The following is a 19,618-nucleotide window of genomic DNA, read 5'->3' as shown; positions in this document are numbered from 1 at the left end:
GAAACAACAATGTCAACCTCATGACCTAATTTCTTTGGCCTCAGAAGGGCATCTGTGCTAGAGACATTTTTTTATCAGTTTGGAAATGACGGTGCTTTTTCGGAGTCTGTCACAGGCACAGTAAGAAACAAGAAAGAAGAAATCAAGATGCTGTAGATATGAGTTCTTAGCTTCTCAGCTGTTTTGTTTAGGTGCTATGAGGCGCAACGTGGATGCCGTGTACTAGACCCAGTTGTGACATCAGTTTTCCATGCGCTACCCCTACATTTGCTTCTACAGCAGTTGCACAGCTTTTTCCAAGACCAGAAAGGGGGCTATTAGCATTACAGATAAGTCATAGGTTCACCAACAAGATGGGTTCTTTGATAAAGCAATAATTAAAATGCTCCAGTGTTGGCTCGGCTGATTTGATTTTGAGGGCACTCAAACAGTCCCCAAGCCATGCAAGAACACTTCTCTCTGGAATTGATAAGCACCTTTGGGAGAGGGTTGAAAACCAAAGACAACAGTCAAAATGCCAACCCTTGTCAGAGCTCCCACTTAAGAAAATAAGTGTGGGCTCAGATAGGTCAAGAGTGACACACTCATAATTTGCAATCACTTCAAAGGGATTTTTTTATCCAGTGCCTATATAAACTCTACTGTACTGAGGAGAGACAATGATTGGGAATGAATAGCCCTGCCTGGTGGTGTCCACCCTGCATTGTTAACACTCATTTAGTATACACTGGTACACTAGTTTTCATGGCCATCTCAAGAAAATTAAAATATTTTCAAGGAAGAACTCTTTCTAGCCAGCTGTTATTTGTGCATCTGAATTAAAGGCAGGAATGGATGGGATAACTCAGGGGTTGGTAAGTGGTGTGCATCACCTCTGCTGCAACTCCAGTTTGAAAAAGTAGACATGGAGCCAACATAAAAGCTTTGGTAACCTCCATCTGGTTTAAGTGACAGTAATTAGCCCATGCTAAGGATATTGAATTCCCCTCTCTCCTGGTCATGACTGATGTTAATTAGTAGAGCACAACAGAGAGGTTGAGGAAGGTGTGCTGAACCCTTCAGTGGATAAACACAAGAGAGGAGAGTTTGAACTTCTGAGTCCTGAGCTTCCTCCCAATTTGTGCCATTTGAATTTGGGGGTTTTGATCTGGAGAGCCTTCTCAGAGAGATCAAGAATTGTGATCTTCCAACAGCTGTTATCTCACCAGGCAATCGGTTTAACAGAGACAACTCAAAATAGACTGATTTCAGACTATAACTGGATGAATTTATTGTTATATTTACTGTAATTCCTCTTGGGATACATGTGATCAACTGAATCGTTTCTTTTCTGAGCATCACGCATCAAAGTGAAGCATCCAAAGTGCTAAATAGTAAGTTGCAGCTGCTAAGATAGTAATAGGCAGAAGGGGCCACAGAACCTTAGCTGGAGAGAAACTGTGACCTAACACTGGGCTGTCCGTCTTCCAAGTATCCAGAACCTGAATGCCCCATGAGTGGCACCAGCAGGGAGCACACACCCACAGGCTGCCCCAGGATGAGCCACGGCCCCCATCAGGCCCACACCCCCCCTGCCCTACATGCATACGCTCTTCCCCACTGCTGCACTGTGTGGGTGCTTTACTGCTACATCATGTGCCCCTGGGCTCACCTGCAACTCCACTGTACAGCCCCATTCCCTGGGACAGGCACAGAAAATGAATGCCAGGGGATAGAGGGAGAGCCCAGAGTTTTTGGTTGCTGTTGCAGCCAGACCTATGGAGAGAGCAGTGGCAGTCAGGTAGAAGCCCAGGAACCATGACTGAACCCCCCATGAGCCATGTGTGGCCCATGGGCCAATTGTTGGACACCCCTGATCTAACAGTTATAGAGCAAGATCAGAAGTAAGGAGTTTTAAGGTTGAGAGACCTTCCTTGGCTCTGCCTCATGCATGCTATGAGACATTAGAACAAGGGTGAGCAAAATATGGCTTGTGAGCCAGATGTGGCCTGCCAAGGCATTTTGTCCAGCCCTCAGTGGGTCCCCTGACCCCACCCGGCCCATGACCAGTCCTGCTGCCCCAGGGCGTGCAGCAGGGCCAGGGCAGCACAGCAGCCAGACTCCATTTCCCAGTAGCCCAGTAGTAGCTCCTTCCAGCTGCTGCTGCCAGCCACAGCCCCGCTGCCTGGGCATCCTGGCCCATCTGCCCCACAGCTAGTGCCGGGGGCATCGGACAGAGTGGGCAGGTGGGGTCTCCACAGAGACTGGCTGGGCCCCACATCACAGGGTGCACAACCAGCAGATGGGATGAGGCCACGGGCGCGAAGCAGCTTTCAGGTGTGGGACAGGTGGGCAGGGCTGGGGATCAGCATCACATCATGGTCAGGGCTGAAGCAAAGCTACGATCTGCTACCAGCACATCCTTGCGATGCAACGGGCACCAGTTCTGCAGACAGGGGCATGTGGGGAGCAGAGCACGGCTCTGCCCTGGGCCCCAGCCCTGCACTGTCACTGTCCCACGATCCCAATCCCCAATCCCCAGCCACACCTGCTGTACCACTCCCAGACGCTGCTCCCCCCACTCCCCCGGCAGCTCCATCCCACCTGCCCAGCTATGTGCCCGGCCCACCTGGGTCCCAGCTGGCCTCCATGGAGACCCCAAGATTTCAGAGCAATAACAGCGTGGGGCAGGACCAGGGGCACAGCTGTGATCTGCTCCTCACATGCCCCTGCTCTGCTCTGGGGCCAACCCCGTGCTGTCACCTGGATGCTGTTCCCTGCTGGCCTGTGGCCTCACCCCAGCCACCTGACTGTGCATGGGGGCCACTTAGGGAATTTTGGTGAGTTTTGGTGAGCTGTTGTGGGGCAGGGGAGAAGGGGAAAGGAAGGGGGTGCTGACCCAGCACGCAGCAGCTCAGTAAACCTCCCTAAGAGGCCCTCCAGCCAAAATAATTGCCCAGCCCTGCATTAGAACAATCACTCCCCCTTTCAGTTTTCTTGGTGGCAGCATTTCGCTGGGCCTTTGGAAAACTCATTGCAGTGAGCAATAGGACATACCAGAGATTTTTGACAAACCAGCTTCCTTCTTGCAAGTGGCAGGCCACTTAGGACCAAAGACAGGCAGCAGTCAAACTCATCTGGTGAGAGGACAATGGGCAAAACAGCTATAGTGATTCTTTCCTCAACACTGAGCGAGGACACGGCTATTGGAGGGAAGCCAGGAGCGTGGCCCATAGAGCATTAACTGGCCAAGCTTCATAATCATGATAAGACAGGAGCCATGGACACTACTGGAGATTGCAATAGAAGCCACGAGCAGTTCAAGGCACGGTCCTTATTCCACTCCAAGCCCTGCATAAATCTTTCAGTGACAATATACCCCTCTTTTCTCTGTTCCCCACACTTTTTCCTACTCCTCTTATCAAAGAGATGACATTAAAATAAAAGCATTTCCAGCTGCCTTTGAAAGAGAAAAGAATCCTTTTCCTTCCTTAGTGCCAGGATTAAAAACATCTCTGCTCATCACAGAAATAAAAATGAATGAATGATGAGTTATAGTTCTCCAATGACTAATGTCCTAAGTTGTTGTTTTTTAAGTGAATTTTTCATATACATTTTTTTTCCTGCTCCATTTTACATTTGTCCAGACTCCCGTTCTCCTCAGGGATTAATTACCCACTCAGCAGTTATTCTGAAGTCCAGGTTTTATAATTGGCAAACCGGGATCTTCCAGGCTAGCTTTCAAACTGAAACTTTAACTTATTTCAAACTACACCACTCTCTGGTGCTTCTGCCCAGTTTTCTTTTGCACTGGATAGAGTTTTACTGAGCTGCTATTGAGAGGCGATTGCGTGTCACAGAGCGAGTATCCTCAGCAGAACTGTAAAACAACACCCTAGGGGACTGCTTATTAAAAACTGCATTGTGATGTAATCCTTTTTTCCCCTCCTGTATCTTTAGGAGCAACAACATTAAGCCACAAAGTATCAATATGGGCAGGCTTTAAACTTCCTCAAAATTCAAGAGCAATCAAAGGGAATATTTTCATTCGACCCAGTTTTTGACTTGTCATCAGATTTGAGGTTCAACCTAGAGGTTTGCAGATTGTTCAGAGCAGAGAGGTCGGCTTGGACAAGTTCAGGCTTCAGATGAGTGATTCTCAGACAGGGCGCTTTCAGATCCTTTCAGGGGTCCTGCAGGATGCCACGCAATGTTAGCACTCAGGGCCATCCCTGGAGGGGAGGGTGAATTGGGGCGATCGCCCTGGGTCCTGCACTTTGGGGGGCCCTGCGGTCATTGCCATATAGGCCCCACTGTGGCTGCCACACATCGCCACATGCTGCTGCTACTGAGCGCTGCCGGCTCTGGCCACTCGCCACCCCTCACCGGCTCCAGCTGCTTGCCACTCCCCCCCAACCCAGGGCACACACAGGCCGATATGCCCTGGGCTCCACACACCCCTAGGGATGGCTCTGTTAGCACTGTTAGGTCTGCACACGATTCACAAGATAAACCCAACAATTTCAAATAAGAAGCCATAGGTTGCATCTACATGAGACGTTTACTGAGGAGTTGCCTAATCAGCTCTACAGTAAAGTCTCTGCATCCACATATGCAACCCTACTAGGTCACAGTAAACTAATAAATGCTGCCATAGGTTAGTTCTTATAAATACAAGTACTATCCTGCAACAGCATTATTTAGTGGATCACAATGTACGTGTAGACGCTGACCCAGCTGGCTGGGGCATGAGATTGCTTCAGTGAGGGGGCTGCCTGCCAGCTGCACTGCCATTTTCTAAGGTAGTATGTGATCTTCATAGATTCTAGGGTTGGAAGGGACCTGAGCAGATCATCAAGTCTGACCCCCTGCCATGGGCAGGAATGAGTGCTGGGATCATAATACCCCAGCCAGATTCAACCTCCTCTTGAAGACCTCCATGGTAGGGAAGAGCACCACCTCCCTTGGGAGCCCATTCCAGAGCCTGGCAGCCCGAATTGTAAAATAATGCCTCCCGAAATCAAGCCTAAACCTGCTCTCGATCAATTTGTGGCCGTTATTCCTTGTTATCCAAGGTGGTGCCCAGGGGAACAGAGCCTCACCTATTTTCCAATGGTCCCCCCTGGTGAGTTTATAGACGGCCACCAGATCTCATCTCAGTCTTCTCTTGTGGCAGCTGAATAGATTCAGGCCCTTTAATCTATCTATCCACTGCTCCCTCACCATGCAAGTGGCCCTCCTCCGGACCCTCTCAATATTAGCCACATCCCTCCTGTGGTGCGGCCCCCAGAACTGGACGCAGGATTCCAGCTGCAGCCTGACCAATGTCGCATAGAGGGGAAGGATCACCTCCCTGGACCTGCTTATGATGCATCCGTAGATGCACGACAAGGTGTGGTTGGCCTTACTGACCGCTTCCTGGCATTGGCGGCTCATGTCCATCCTGGAGTCAACAATGACTCCAAGATCCCTTTCAGCCACTGTGTTGTTGAGAAGTGAGTTCCCCAACCTATAGATATGTTGCAGGTTCCTTCTCCCTACATGCAGCACCTTGCACTTGTGATCTTTGGCAAGTCATTCACTTCTTCGTGCCTCAGTTATCCCCATCTGGAAACTGGGAATAATTATATCGACTCACTTTAGAAAGGTTTGGGAGACTTACTTAACATACGTTCAAGAAGCTGCTTTGACAAAAGGTGCTGTAGCATCTAGGAGAATGATAAGGGTAGTGATGAATTTCTTCAGCAAATCATGCCTTGTCATGCAATGGTGCAGATAACCCAGAAAGCTACTGGGATATGAATGAATGGAAGAAAAGAAAAGTGAATCAGACTTCCTGAACAGTTTTGCTGTTAAATTGCTGCTTCGTGGCTATGTTAATTCAGTCTGTCATTTCCAAAAAGAAAACCATTCAAAGAGGAAATGAGTCGAAATTGCAGGGTTCAGAAGTGCACCAACAGTTTCTCAGAGTTTGGTAAAGTGGATTTTGGATCAGTCCATTATAGATAAAGCTCAGCAATGAGGCACATGCCAGATTTAACCTCCCCCCAGTGCAGGAGTGTTCAGACCAGGTTTGGGCCTCAGTTCAAAGCAATCTACAGAACTAACACACTGTATGACTACCCTAAGTAATGTCCGCTGGTCAACAACATGCTCAGGTATCAAATCTGCTATGACAATTAAGCATTAACCAGGCTGACTTGTCAGGGTTACCTGTACTTCACTATCATATTTATTTTTGTAATGGAGCTCCTGTCTAAATATCACAACCCCAAATGTAAACCAGGCTTATTCCAGCACATTCATTTTCTGGTCTGCAAACACTGAAATATTGTTATCCAAAGTCTTTATCTCACACGGTTTCTCGACTGCCTCGTCAGGAAACCTGAATTCTCCTCTTCCCCACAGAAAGGAGAACAGGGAAAAGCTGTCAGACGTCAGCTGATATAAAGGGAAGGCTGGGCATGGTACCTCTAACTCATCAAACAGAGTGTAGCACATTTGGAGAGTCATCCCAAGCACTGGTTACCATCCAACGACATTATGTGACATGAGTCTAGTAGGTCTCAGCCTAGTTTTCCCAGGGCCCCACAGGAATGCAGCATTAACCACCAACTTTGTTGGCAGTCTTTGCGGAGTGTGCAATACAGGGATAAAGGGGCTGGATGCCAAGTCTGGACCTTAATCCAAATCCTTCTAGCGTTCAGACGGTTCAGTTTTGAGGATCAGGGTCTGTCCTGTTTCCAAGAAAAAATTGGTTTTTATATATATATATATATTTTAAATCTATGGTCCCATGGTAAAATATTAATACTGATTCTCTTTTCCAAACGTAGAGAGCGATTTGACTTTTTGTGCATTCTTCTGTCCGTGCCTTTTTTTGCATTTCTCCTCTCAGGATGCTTGTGTGTCGGATCATTCTCTGGTCAGCTTTCTGTTAAAACCTCATGCACTAGCACAGTGCTGCAGGCTAGAAGGTGGCCCAACTGCTGGGGAACACGTAAAGAAAAAGACACTTTTCACGGAAATGTTAACTCCTGGAGACTTTCCTATTGGTTTGGGGTTTTGTAAATGCTACCTGTAATAGTTTCCTTCCATTCAGTGTCCTTGACAGAAATAGCTAGGAACTAACCTGGTATTCCAGGTACTGAGATGCAAATGAGAAACACCCAGCTTTCTACCTGGCCTCTGACCTGCTTCCAGAGCTGTCAAACTGGAATGCAGATTAGAGCAGGCAAATATACAACTGGCTGTGGGGCCCTTTCAGACACAGGATTTTATTTATACTGGGCTAGAATCAGTCCAGTTTACACAGGATGTGGCAGGTGTAAATCAGGGTGAGGCCGATTGTGAAATGCCAGCAGCATCCCAGGATGGGTGGCAATGGTTGAGGGGGAGGAAGGATTTGGGCAAGGGTGCCCACAGGGATGAATTTTTCCACAGGGAACAGTGAGGTTTTGCAGTAACTCCCCTGCCTCTTGTATCACAGCTGCTAATGAAGAGGTGGTAGTTGATCATGTTTGAATTGGCTGTTTGTCACCACTGCCTTCGACAGAACCTACCTAGCAGTCACTGCTTTGAGATGGCCTCTAGGAGATGGCAAAGCCTTGCTCATCTGATCCCTCCCAAGAAGATGAGTCTCTCTCCAGTGCCTCACTAACCCTGGTGATTTACTGCCAGCTGCCACTGGTGTCATGTGCTGTGCTTCCATGCTAATCATATTTGCTTCTGCCAGGCTCAGCCCGACACCCAGAAAAAGCTGTGCAAGATCCCTCGTGCTCTGCATCAGCAGCTGCCCACTGGCAGGTCAAAAGTCAGATGATGGTCTTTTTAAAAGCAGTTTCCATCCACTTTCAATCACAGACTTCCTGACCTCCGCAGCAGCTGGACTTTGCAGGGGACAGCCAGGCACGTAAGCAGATATCCTTCCACTCGCAAAGCGACATGAGCCACCTGCGCTGCCATTTAGTTTATTAATTGAGCTGCTAGGATCAGAGTGTTGGAAGGTCGTGTGATTTCTCTTGTGCAGCAGCCACTGCCAGACCTGGAGACCTGAGCTCTGCCAGGGTTGAAAAGATGTCCAATATTGCAACCTTTGGCGTCAGTGAGAGTGAGCTCAGCCTTTGTCTAAACCAGGGATTGCACACAACCCCCTGGAGAACTGTCATGTTGTGCAAGAGGGGATGGTAAAACAGAGTTTACTGAGGAAGCAAGTACAGGGAGAAACTGGCTTACCCATACCCAAGGGGAATGATTTGACCAACGCAACTATTTATACGCTCCCCCACAGAAGCTGGAGAGAATAGCATGACTTTGACAGTTAGAGAACAAAATAAAATGTTACTAATCATTCCTGTTGACAAAGTGTGGTCTGCCAAGCTGAGCCAGGTGCTCTACCATAAAGCAAACACAGATTAAAAGGGCCTGAGCCTGTGAAGTGCTGAGTGCCCACAAGGACTTCAGTGAAAGGAAAAGGTGCCTCCAGAAAGGCCTGAAGACACTCATTACTTTATGGGTCTGAGCTCCTCTAATGATTTGGCCTTCAGAAGGCAAAGGAAGCCAGTGTGAAGCCAGTTCAATGAGCCAGGGGCTCTCTCATAGAAAAAGCTTTTTAATGGAGAAGCTTGTGATGACCCTTAGATTAAAATGGAGGGAAGTCCCTTTAGGCAAAGGGACATAAGTAAGGATAACCAAGAAGTGCAAAATACTCATTGCTCCTCCAACCCTGTTGTACGCAGCTAGAAGGAGTATGGGTTTTGCAAGGCTTTAGAGGACAGTTCTCATGGTACTGTGGCACTGTAGCACTAAGCACAGTGAAGGGTATGTTCAGGGCTACTAGGTATTAAGGTGCACCTACACATGCGTTAATAGGCTAACGCACATTAAAGTGCATGTGTAGACATGCCCACTGTCAGACAATCAAGAGTGCTGCTATGCTGGCTGTTGGATAAAATCCTGTTAAAGCCAACAGGCACACCCACCCCTCATTCAGGATAGAGGTTAGAAGCAGTTAAGGTTCTTTTTGGAGTAAGGGAGCTGAAACAACAGGAGCTATTGCTCAAAAGTCAGACAATATCCAAATCTGGTCAAACACAAGGCTACATTGGCAAGAGAGGGTTTTCTGAGGAGCAAGGGCAAACAATATGGCATTGTTTGGTGGAGGTGTGTGTGCCTGAATAGAAGTATGCAGAAGTCACTAAAAACAGGAAGAACGAAGCAAAAGCAAAGGAACTTGCACTGTCAGTCTTAGAGTGATCACTGTTAGGGCAGAGGGCTGACTAGAAAGAGATTTAGGATTATAAGGAGAGATGCAGAAAAGACTCAAGAAACTCAAAACACACCTTGAGAAGGAAAGCAAAAGGCTTCCTGTACCACAGTGGAATTCACTTGCCTGGATGTGGAGCATGGCCAGCCAGGTACCACCCAGCCTTTGCAAACCCACCGTTCAGTGAGGAGATGAAAGGCTGTCCCAGGTAGAGTAATGCAAACTCTTTCTCTGTCTCTCTCTTTGAGGGATAAATATCCTAGGTCAGGGGTTTGCAACCTTTTTTGAGGAGTGTACCCCTTCTGGTGGGTACACCCTTCTGGATGTGGAGCGAGAGGGCAGGGAGGGGGGTCCCCCAGCGGCTGAGTGCGAAGCGGCACAGCGGCAGCAGTGCCACAGTGGTGGCATGCCGCGTATCCCCTGGGGCCTTCCCAAGTACCCCCAGGGATACACGTACCCCTAGCTGACAACCCCTGTCCTAGGTGGCTTATCAAGTTATCTGATATAAGTCCCTGGTATGCAGTTTGGAGCTAGTCATCAGTCTGAGCTGGCTGAACATGCCTAAGATGTAAGGGGAGAGGGAAAGAACAGACTCTCCTTGACTGAGGTTCCTAGCATATCCTGGTACCAGCAAGGCCTTCCAGGATAAAGTGTCAATGGACCAGTATATATAGGCTCAGTTGCACTTGAACTTGCAGATCCAGATCAGGAGGCCAAAGACACCAGGAGATTCTGTTTGCCAGGGGCAGAGTGCTGTGGAAGCTCACCAAAAGAGGAAGCAATCACGAGTGAGGAAGATGGAAAACGATCAACAGACCTTGTAAATCCAACTCTCTGACTAATGTGCATGATGGAAAAAGGGAGTCCAATCTGGTGCCATTTTTGCATAATTATAAAAATGGTAAATTCACATGTGTAAAACTGTCAATGATGCCAAGGGAGGCAGCTCGGTTAAATGCAGAACTGTAGGGAAAAAACCTCAAGCTAAAAAAAGGATTGTCACACACATACAGCGGAGCCTGCTTTCATCGAATGAAACCCTCTCCCCCAGTTTAGAAAGTAGAGACACTAAGCTGAAAAGACAGAGTTTGGAGATACAAGGTGAAGTAATTTTTCTTCAGATGTGGGTGGTTACAAAACAATAACGGGAGTTTGAGTATATGAAAGTATCCTCGAAATACATGAGGGGAGCAGAAACTAGCTCAAACCTAATGGTTATTAGATCAGACATGCTAAAAATACTAGCTAATAAGGGTTCAAAGCTGAACCATGTAATTGATGTCAAATGGAAACGGTGACTAGTGAACATATCCCTACCCAGAAACACCAGGAAAACTGGCTTTGAAAAATTGGGCCTTTGAAATTTGAGCTAGAGGTCTGGACAACAGAGACAGTGGATAGGCTAATAATCAGTTTGGATTCCATTATGGCTAATAATAGTTTAATCATGCCAGGAAAGGTGTCCAAGACGCAGAGTTGGCCAAAATTCTCTGTAAAGATGTAGGGGGCGGAATAAACCCGTACATTTGTAGGCAATTGGTTTGTAGTGAACAAGTTATTTTGGTTCCAAAGCTAAAGTTAAGAGCTGTGATAGCTCTCCAGCAAAGGAAAGATGGGGAATGTTGGCGATCTGGTGTGAGACCCAGGATCTGAACAGACTCTTAGTGCGTGTCTACACTGCTTCCCTGCTACACCTCAGGAGCTATTCTCTAGCACACTACATCCACCTGGTCCTGATCTGCATATGCCAAACCCAGAGGTGAGACAATGAAGCCACAGTAAGAGCCACGCAGCTTGTCCCAAGCACTTTAAGGGTTTCCCTTAGCATGGCTTTACAGCCTCATGTGCAGCTTTGGGGTGTATGGAGTAGGTTCAGATGGGTGCATGAAAGCAGTGCCCCCAGGCCCACTGTGGGAGCCCTGTAGACGTGTCCTTAGCTGCTTACGTTCTTGTGGATCTAAAGCAGGAGTGGTCTCCTGCTTGCTTGTGGTGAAGAGGTGCAAGGAATAGCAGAATGGCCTCAGAAACTCTTTCATTAGCCATCACCCATCAGTCCTCCCCCTGAGCCAACAAAATCTGGCTTATATTGCACTGATCAAGCCAAACATTGCTACAGCCCAATAAACAGCCACCTCATCATTTTCCACTTACAAAGAGGGAAAAGGCTTTACAGACTATTGAGGAAATATATTAGGGAAGTCACCCTTGGGGAATAATTAACCCATCAATCAGGTTAGGAAAAAGATGACACTATTAGCTTCTGTGTGGATTACAGAAAATTAAATACAGTTGCTTCAAAGGATTGTTATCCGTTACCTTGGGGAGGTTCCTTTCCGGTTTCCACGCTGGATCTAAAATATGGGAATTTGTAAATGGAAGTAGATCCAAAGAACAGAGAAAAGCCTGTTTTAAGAGGACAAGGCCTCTGGCAATCTAAAGTGATGGTTGTATGCTTCTCTAATGCATCAAGCGCATTTGAAAAGCTAATGGAGAGGGCAAGATATGGTCTTCTACTTTGAACCTCTTTGCTTTACCTAGACGATATCCTGCTCAACGGTAAAACCTTTGAGCTGAAACTGATACATTTACAAATAGTCTGGGATAAGCTGAAGGCTGCCAATCTGAGACTGAATGCAAAGAAATTAAAATGGTTCCAAAAAGAGATAAATTGCCACATAATGAGCTGGGGGAATGCCCACTGACAGAAAACGGAGGCTATGCAGAGCCAGCCAACGTACCCCGGGCTTGCAGATGTGCAGAATTTTGTAGGACTCTGCTCCTATTACAGCAGATTTGTTTGTCGATTTGCCAATATTGCTAAATCATTGCAAAGGTTGAGTGAGAAAAAAAAATCTTTTCAGTGATCAGCAGAGAGTGAGTTAGCGTTTTCAGAGTTAACAAAGGCTCAGCGTGACTGGTCCTGTCCCAGATTATCCCTTTTACAAAATTCAACTCACATTGGACAGGGATGCTAGTATTCCCTGGCAACCCAGAGGCTGTATTACCAGAGGAACACGTTGGACTTTGTAGGATGGTGGCTTGCCATGGCAAAACTCAAGCCTCCAGAGAGAAAGGATTGTGCCAGCTGAAAGAAACTCCTGCCAACAGTTACAGCTATGGACTGTATTTGCCACTATTAGTTTGGGGGAAAGTTTATAATCACAGAACAAGCCAGCCATCCTGCAGTGGCTCCTTCGAATCAGACATCCTGACGGGCAACTTGCCAGGTAGTTAGAAAACCGGTGGTGTTATTATTTCATAGTCACACATAGATCTGGGTAATGCTGATGCTCTGTTCAGACAGCTTTTATTGGAAGGCTTATTGCAAACACTGTCCTGAGCAGGAGGGTAAGGATTTGGTTGCTCAAGAGGATGTGTGCTTTGTAATAGGGGCCCTGTAGAACCTGGGGCTGAAAAAATTGCAACATTAACAAGTTTCCCATTAGAACAAGGTAGGCAGAGTCCAACCCAGACAGCAGATGTCATAGACACAATAGGCATTCCTCAGGGGCTCCTTGGGCAGGGAGAGAAAAACACCAACGAGCGTTAGATGGAAAGAAAATCAATTTGGACTGGTGAGCTGAACTGTCCTGATAGAACTTCCTGTGTCAGACTGTCAATGGTTAAGCCGGTATTATTTGTAATATGAAAATTATATTTTTAATTTGTTTGGGTTGGGTCATAGCGGGCAACACTATTTTCAAAATGAATGAGAGAAGCTGAAACCATATGAACCATTTCCCAAAAACATAGGCCATGCCATGCTGGTCAGAAGCCAAGCTGTGTGGCTTCAGGGGTTCTGCAAGGGGCTGATACAAATACAGGATGGTGAATATTGGCTGTGGGAGCTGCATGTGTGAGCCAAAGCACCACAAAAGAGCCAGAAAAAAGGATGAGAGAAACAGCCATATAGCAAAGGTGGTGGCAAAGGTAGGGCTGGAAACATGGCCTGGAGAGGGAGCTTGGAGGTGGGGAGAGAGAAAGAGAGAGCGAGGAAGAGAATGCTTTCTGGGCAGAGTACTGGACAGAAAGAGGCTTGGACTATTGCACAAACTATGATTTTGAATCACACTGTGTTCAGGGAAGTGTAAACCAGCAGGGTTGCATCAAGGAAATACCATTATCCATTTTTTTCTCCAAATAGAAACAACCTGTAGGACCCCAACTACTGGCCAACCACTTGAATCCAGAGGGCTATAACAGTTTTCATTTAACTCACATCTCAGAACAGGGGAAAAGGTGATACTCTGCATGGTGGTTAAAAGGATTTGCATCTAGCTCTAAAACGAGGGGGGTGCTGATGCCGGAAATAGAAAGCTGGAAATAGAAAGAGGGATTTTCAGATACAGGAAGATGCAAGGGCCTGACAGACACACAAGCAGATGTTGTTCTACTCACAGTTAGTTATGGGTTGAACAGATCTGCAAGGAGGCAGTGGGTGAACTGTTCTTCAATTATTTATTAGGTAAGGGAACAAATACTAATGGGAGACCCAGGCAAGGGCCTGCTGTGTGAGTGAGTGCTATTCCATTTGCAATCCAACACAAGCTCTGCATACTGACGTTTGTGTATCTGTGAGTTGTTCTCCTCCGCTCAGGATGTGGTAGGTGACTGACTCATCTCTTGCATCAAATCCACAAGAAATGAGTCAATAATAACAGGACACGTTCTGTCCTTCAGAGTCCTAGGGTCTTGTGTGTAGCAGCATAAGCTCATTGGGGGCCAAATTTAGAGTCTTGTAGAGAATGCTCATAACAGTGCTTAGGAAATAATATTAATTATAGGGATAAGAAGGGATCAGTATGTGCATCTACATGTTCATTAATGTGCCTTTGCTAGTGGGCATTAAGTTTAGTACCTCTAATATGAAGTACTAGATAAAGGTGCAATAGCTGCGCCAATACGCAGTAGCAAAAGCAAACCTTTTTGTGACACTTAATGTGCAGTAGAGTAATTCTACTGTGCATTAGCACAGTTTTTGCCATGATGCACTAATGCACAGTACAACTGTCCACTGCACATTAAGACATCTCATATAGACGTGCCTAGTGAGATGTGAAAAGAGGCTCAGGGTTGTATCCCTAAAGGGATTTGCACCTGTTTTGTTTATTAGAGATCCAAAGGAGGTGTTGTATTGAGAGGGAAGGGGGTCACTGCTGAAGTTGTGGGAGGTTTGGTAGGACAGATGTAGTTCATCTCAGCAGAGGTTGCAGGATTTGCAGTATTGCCAAAAGAGGAAGCGGGCCTGGCAGAGGAAAAAGTGAGGGAGGAATCAGGGCCACGGGGAGCAGGGGGTGGTGTCAGGAAAGTGTAACAGAAGCCAGTGAGCCTGGGCCAGGAGGATTTGGGCTGTTCTTCTATCGGGATGGAAAACAATGGTGTCTGGGATTGTACTGGGGGAAGAGAAACCAGGGTGAGATACCGATTGGGCTGGGATGTGGGAAGAAAGAGGAGGGGTTTGGAAAGGAAGCATGAGAGAGAAGAGAACACTGAAGGGATTTGATAATGCGTCCACTTAAGCCAGCCACTCCACCTAAGAGTACGAGGCAAGAGGAGGCAGAGGAGACATATGCCCTGCCAAACTGGAACAGACCCCTGGTACATCTAGTCAAGTACCCTGGCTCCAATAGCAACCACATTTGGATGCTTCAGAGGAAAATCTTCAATGGTTTCCCAAGTGCAGGCAGAGAACAACACTTATGGGTGTTTTTCTCCTGTTGATGTAGCTACAGAATTGGAGCAGGGCAGGAACTCTATTTATAAGCATATCAGATGTCAGCTAAACTGTGCTTTCTATAGACTGTACATTATGTACAACAAGAAAATACTCAAGCTGAGAGGAACGAATTAGCACAGGTTATACAAGTGGTGTCTTCTTAATACAATACAGCTGGGGAAGAACAGCAGCTGGCCCCCTGCCCAGAGCTTCTCACAAGCCTTCAGAAAGCCAAGCAGATCACTTTACTAACAACACCGTGAGAAGGAAGGCTTGAGAATGCCAGTTTCGATGGGCCTGCATTATTAGACAGTGAATACTTAACCCAGGGAAAAAAAAGTCCAGATCTATTCATTGCCATTTAATTCTCCCAGGTACCTGCTTTGCACAGTAATAGAACTACCAAAGGGTTAATTCTGCAATCTATTACACATGAGTTAGCTAGAATGCAGGTTTCAGCAGAAAGCACCTGAGAACAGACCCAAAAATGATCCACGGTGCCTATTACTGTTCTAGCTAGCATCTGCTCTCTTTAATTAGTTTATGGCTCGCTTGGTGAGGAGACACTATTTCTGAGCAGAAGCACGTTGCCTTCTTTGCTGCCTAGGTTGCTACTCAGATCTATGCCGCCCTTTGGAAACTTGTTTCCCCCCTACTTTGTTTCCTAGAAGCTAAGAGTTTTTGTGCGCTGAGATCTGGAATGGCTGAGCCCATTGTCCACACAGACCTTAAGTCTTAAACAGTGTTCTCTGTTAGAAGAAAACTATTAGAGAAAGATGTATGGCTGCTGCTGCATTGCTCCATGTTCCATATGGGACAAGCCAGTCTGCCAATGAGGCCCAGTGAGTGCTTTGCAATCCTTTGCTCCCTCCATCTCTGCTTACATAGGATCCAGCTTAGCATTCCTTTATTGCTGCCAAGGTCACAAGACCCTTTAGGATCTGGACATTTAAATTGCATAGGGTTGAATAACTGTTAACAGTAGAGTTGAATAAACAAGCCCTTCCTGTTCTAATCACCCCCATCATCTTAAATTCCTCGCTCTGCTGAAACATCCAGTCCCTAGAAATTATGCAGCCTTCCAGGGTGTTATAATTGCAGATACAACACCTCCTAACTGGGTATGGGAAAGCAGGGCAGCATATCACAGGAGCAAACAGCTCTCCCAGCAACTGTTCCTCTTATCTCCCAGTAGGGCATTAACCCGCTGTACAAACTGTGAGGAAGAAAACCACAGGGAAAGCAACCTTAAATGTAATATTTGCCTAAAAAGAAACAGCTAACTGGAAAACAACCTACAGGATCTGCTGATGTCCTGGTATGCTGAGCAGTTTGCATCTAAGCAGCTGCAAACTTGGGACGCCCCAAAGAATAGAAAGGGGGCATGCAGATTTCCAAGCAATCCCCAAAGGGAAGGGCTCGCATATGTAATAAATCAAAGGCACTGACTTCTGGCAACTGTGGAGAAGTCCAGGTGGGACAAGTTTGAAGTCAGAGTGCATTTCTCAGCATGTCACTGGGATCTTGTGGCAGCTAAGGGCATCTCTGCCCTGAAAATGTCCTACACCAGCCAGCTGCAGGTTCAGACATGCCAGGCTGCTCTGCAAACACTGACTTGCCAAACCAGGTGCAATGTAATCCCATTTGTGCTGTTAATTAGCACTGTCTCTCAGCAGCACTAAGGAACCATCTGCAGCGCTGTGTGAACACAGCTATGCTGCTTCTGGTTCGGGAGGTCGGGTTGACAGAGTGCATGGCCCGCTGGAGCACACCCGTGTCTGATCCAGTAAGTGCGTGGGCTAGACATGCCCTAACCAAAATTAATCAGAGACTTGGACTCATGGCTTTGTTCCACCACTTCACTTCCTAGGCTAAGTACACTCAAAAAGCCCAAGGCTGAATCTATTCAATCTTCACAAGTTAGTCTAAGCTGTGTAGACTGAACCAATAAGCAAGCAAACAGGCATTCATTCACTTTTAATTCCAGAATCACAGCTACATGCCTGCAGTGGCCTAGGCCAGAAGCTAGGGGGTGCTAGATCTTGGGCTTGACTTGGGCCAATATTAGATCACCCACCCTACAAGGGGAAGGGGGGGAAGGGTGCAAAGCATCCTGGGATCTGGGAGACTGTGAATAAACTTGAATCTGGAGGGAATCTGGGATAGAAGTTCAATAAACCGATTTAACCTAAATCAGTTAAGTCTGATACTACATCCACCCAGGTTTACCTTAAACCTGTTGTAGCCATTTTGAAAGTGGTTTGTATACACGGAGCTACTGTTGTGTTACAGACTTGAACCAGTTTCTGATCACTTATACTGGTTTATGTGTAACTTCTGCCCCTATGCCTTGTGCTTCAGGCCCCCCTCTGAAAGCCAGGGATGATTGTACTGCCCTAGATCACTAGTGTGTTGTGGGGTGAAACTGTGAAGTGCTAAGATACTAGAGGCCATATAGGAATGAGAGAGAGAGAACCTGGACCAGTTGCAGAATTAAAAGGGAATCGCCTCAAGTGAGACCACACTGCGGGATTATCTTGTTCTTAGGCAAGCAACATTATGGGTGCTAGGATCCACATGACAGGGATAGGGGTTCTCCTGGTGAATCCCCTTGCTAGCAGGAATTAAAACGCTGGTCACAGACCTCCTCCAAATGACTGCAGGATTGCTCACTGAGGACATTTCCCCCAGCAGCATCCAGTGGCCAGAGCAGGATTCTCTTTGCATGAATAGCATTTAAACCTCACATACAACACAACTGGTGCCATTCAAACACATGCACAATGAGGAGCAGAGTAAGAAATGTGGGTCACTGAACCAAACAACTCTCCCTGAGCCACTGAAAAATGATGTTTGCTGACACCCTGTGGCTGGCTCTGGGAAGCAGAGCTGTTACAAGGTCCCTGGAATCCCCTTTGGAGTCACACAGGACTCCTGGCTGCAAGTACATACCCTGTTGGGCGCTGCAGGAGGGAGGGTACCGAACAATCAGCGGGCCGTTCACCACAAGCACTATAGAAACTGCAGCTCTGCTGGAAACACCAGGCTTCCCGACATACCTTCCCCAGGGGCTGGGGCTGGGTGCAAAGAGATTCTTTGGTGCTACAGAGATGACAACACATCCTATATATTAAAGGTCAGCCCTATGTGCAGGCTCAATCCAAAGCACATCTAAGGCAACAGAAACCTTTGGGTGGCTTAAATGTCCTGTGACCTGTATTGAAGGAGGACCTTATAGGAAACCCTAGTCAAGAGCTTGGGTGCTTTTTCATCATAGGATCATCCAGTGTGGTTCTGATATATGGTTCTGTGTTGGGCACAAAGCATTGCTTTAAAGCAGTCTATAAGCCTATGGGCAAGGGGGACTGGCCATAAATAGCCATTAAGAAGTGAGTAGGCTGGGTGACAACCTTACTGCCATAGAATCACCATAACCTGCTCTGTGGTGTCCCCTCATCCACACTGGGTCAGCCCAGGGGGTCAAAGGACAGCACGGCCTGTAGTCAGCATTTGGAAAGTTGCAAATAGATGTGATCAGCCCCTGGCTATACTAGGGGCTGCCCAGGCATCTGGAGAAACCCAGAATTCAGCAACTCATAGAAAGAACTGCAGTTCTCCGGCTGGTTATTTGGCTTTTATTTTAGTTCTTTTCTTTCTATGTACTTAACTTAGGACATATCCAGCTTTAGTTTATATGGGGAGAGGGGGAGAAACAAAATAAAGAAGCCCCTTTGAGAGAATCAAAGAGAGTGATAAAGACTAAAAAACACTGCCCTAGAATCTACTAGTAATAGGCAAGTCCCTTGCTGGAAACACATATAAGGTTGCATTGCCTTCTGTCTAGATATGTATGTGGCTCTCATCTCTCATAAAATGCAGAACTCTAGAACTCTTGGTTCAGAGACGATACCTTTTATTAGACCAACTAAGAAATCGCAACAAAACAAATCTTTTTCTGCAAGTTTTCGAGCACACATGCCCTTCCACAGGCTCAGGGAAAATTAAAGATGGCAAAAAGTCCCCATAAATAGAAAATAAACTTCATCTCTCATAGCATTTCACAGTAAACAATTTCATTAATTAGCCTTCACACCTATGAGGATTTTCCCATTTCACAGAAGAGAAAACTGAGGGACATCAAGTGACCTGTCCAAGATCACCCAGTGAGTCTAGGAACAGAGGAAAAGAGCCCCACATTCTGAACTCCAGTCCCATGCTCCTTGAAAACGCCTGTGAGCTAAATATTCTGCTTTCAGCCATTAGATGATAACTGGTAAACCCTGAATCTAGCCCCTGGAGAGGTTTCTGGCCTCACTGAACAAGAGAATGGTCCTTTCTGCCAACCATTTAACATGCTCCTAGATGTGGTCACGCGACACCACCATGAACCCACGTGAACGTAACTAACAAGCTACAGCACGGGTCAGCTGTGCACTCCCTGTCCCGAGGGTGGTTCTTCCCCAAGATGTGCACATGTAATTTATTTCATTCATTGACAAAGTTAAAGGCTGCTAAAAATAGACTCCTCATGTCCTTCTAGTCTTAAGATCTATGAATCTCTGTGTCCTCAAAAAAAAAAAAAAAAAAAAAAGCAAAGCACAAATGCTTCTGGAAAATGGATGAGGCACAAATATTTCATAAATGGCTTCAAAAGTAAA

This window comes from Alligator mississippiensis, chromosome 12 (assembly GCF_030867095.1).
Source record: "Alligator mississippiensis isolate rAllMis1 chromosome 12, rAllMis1, whole genome shotgun sequence".
Taxonomy (NCBI): Eukaryota; Metazoa; Chordata; order Crocodylia; family Alligatoridae; genus Alligator; species Alligator mississippiensis.
Note: the sequence above shows the minus strand (reverse complement) of the source record.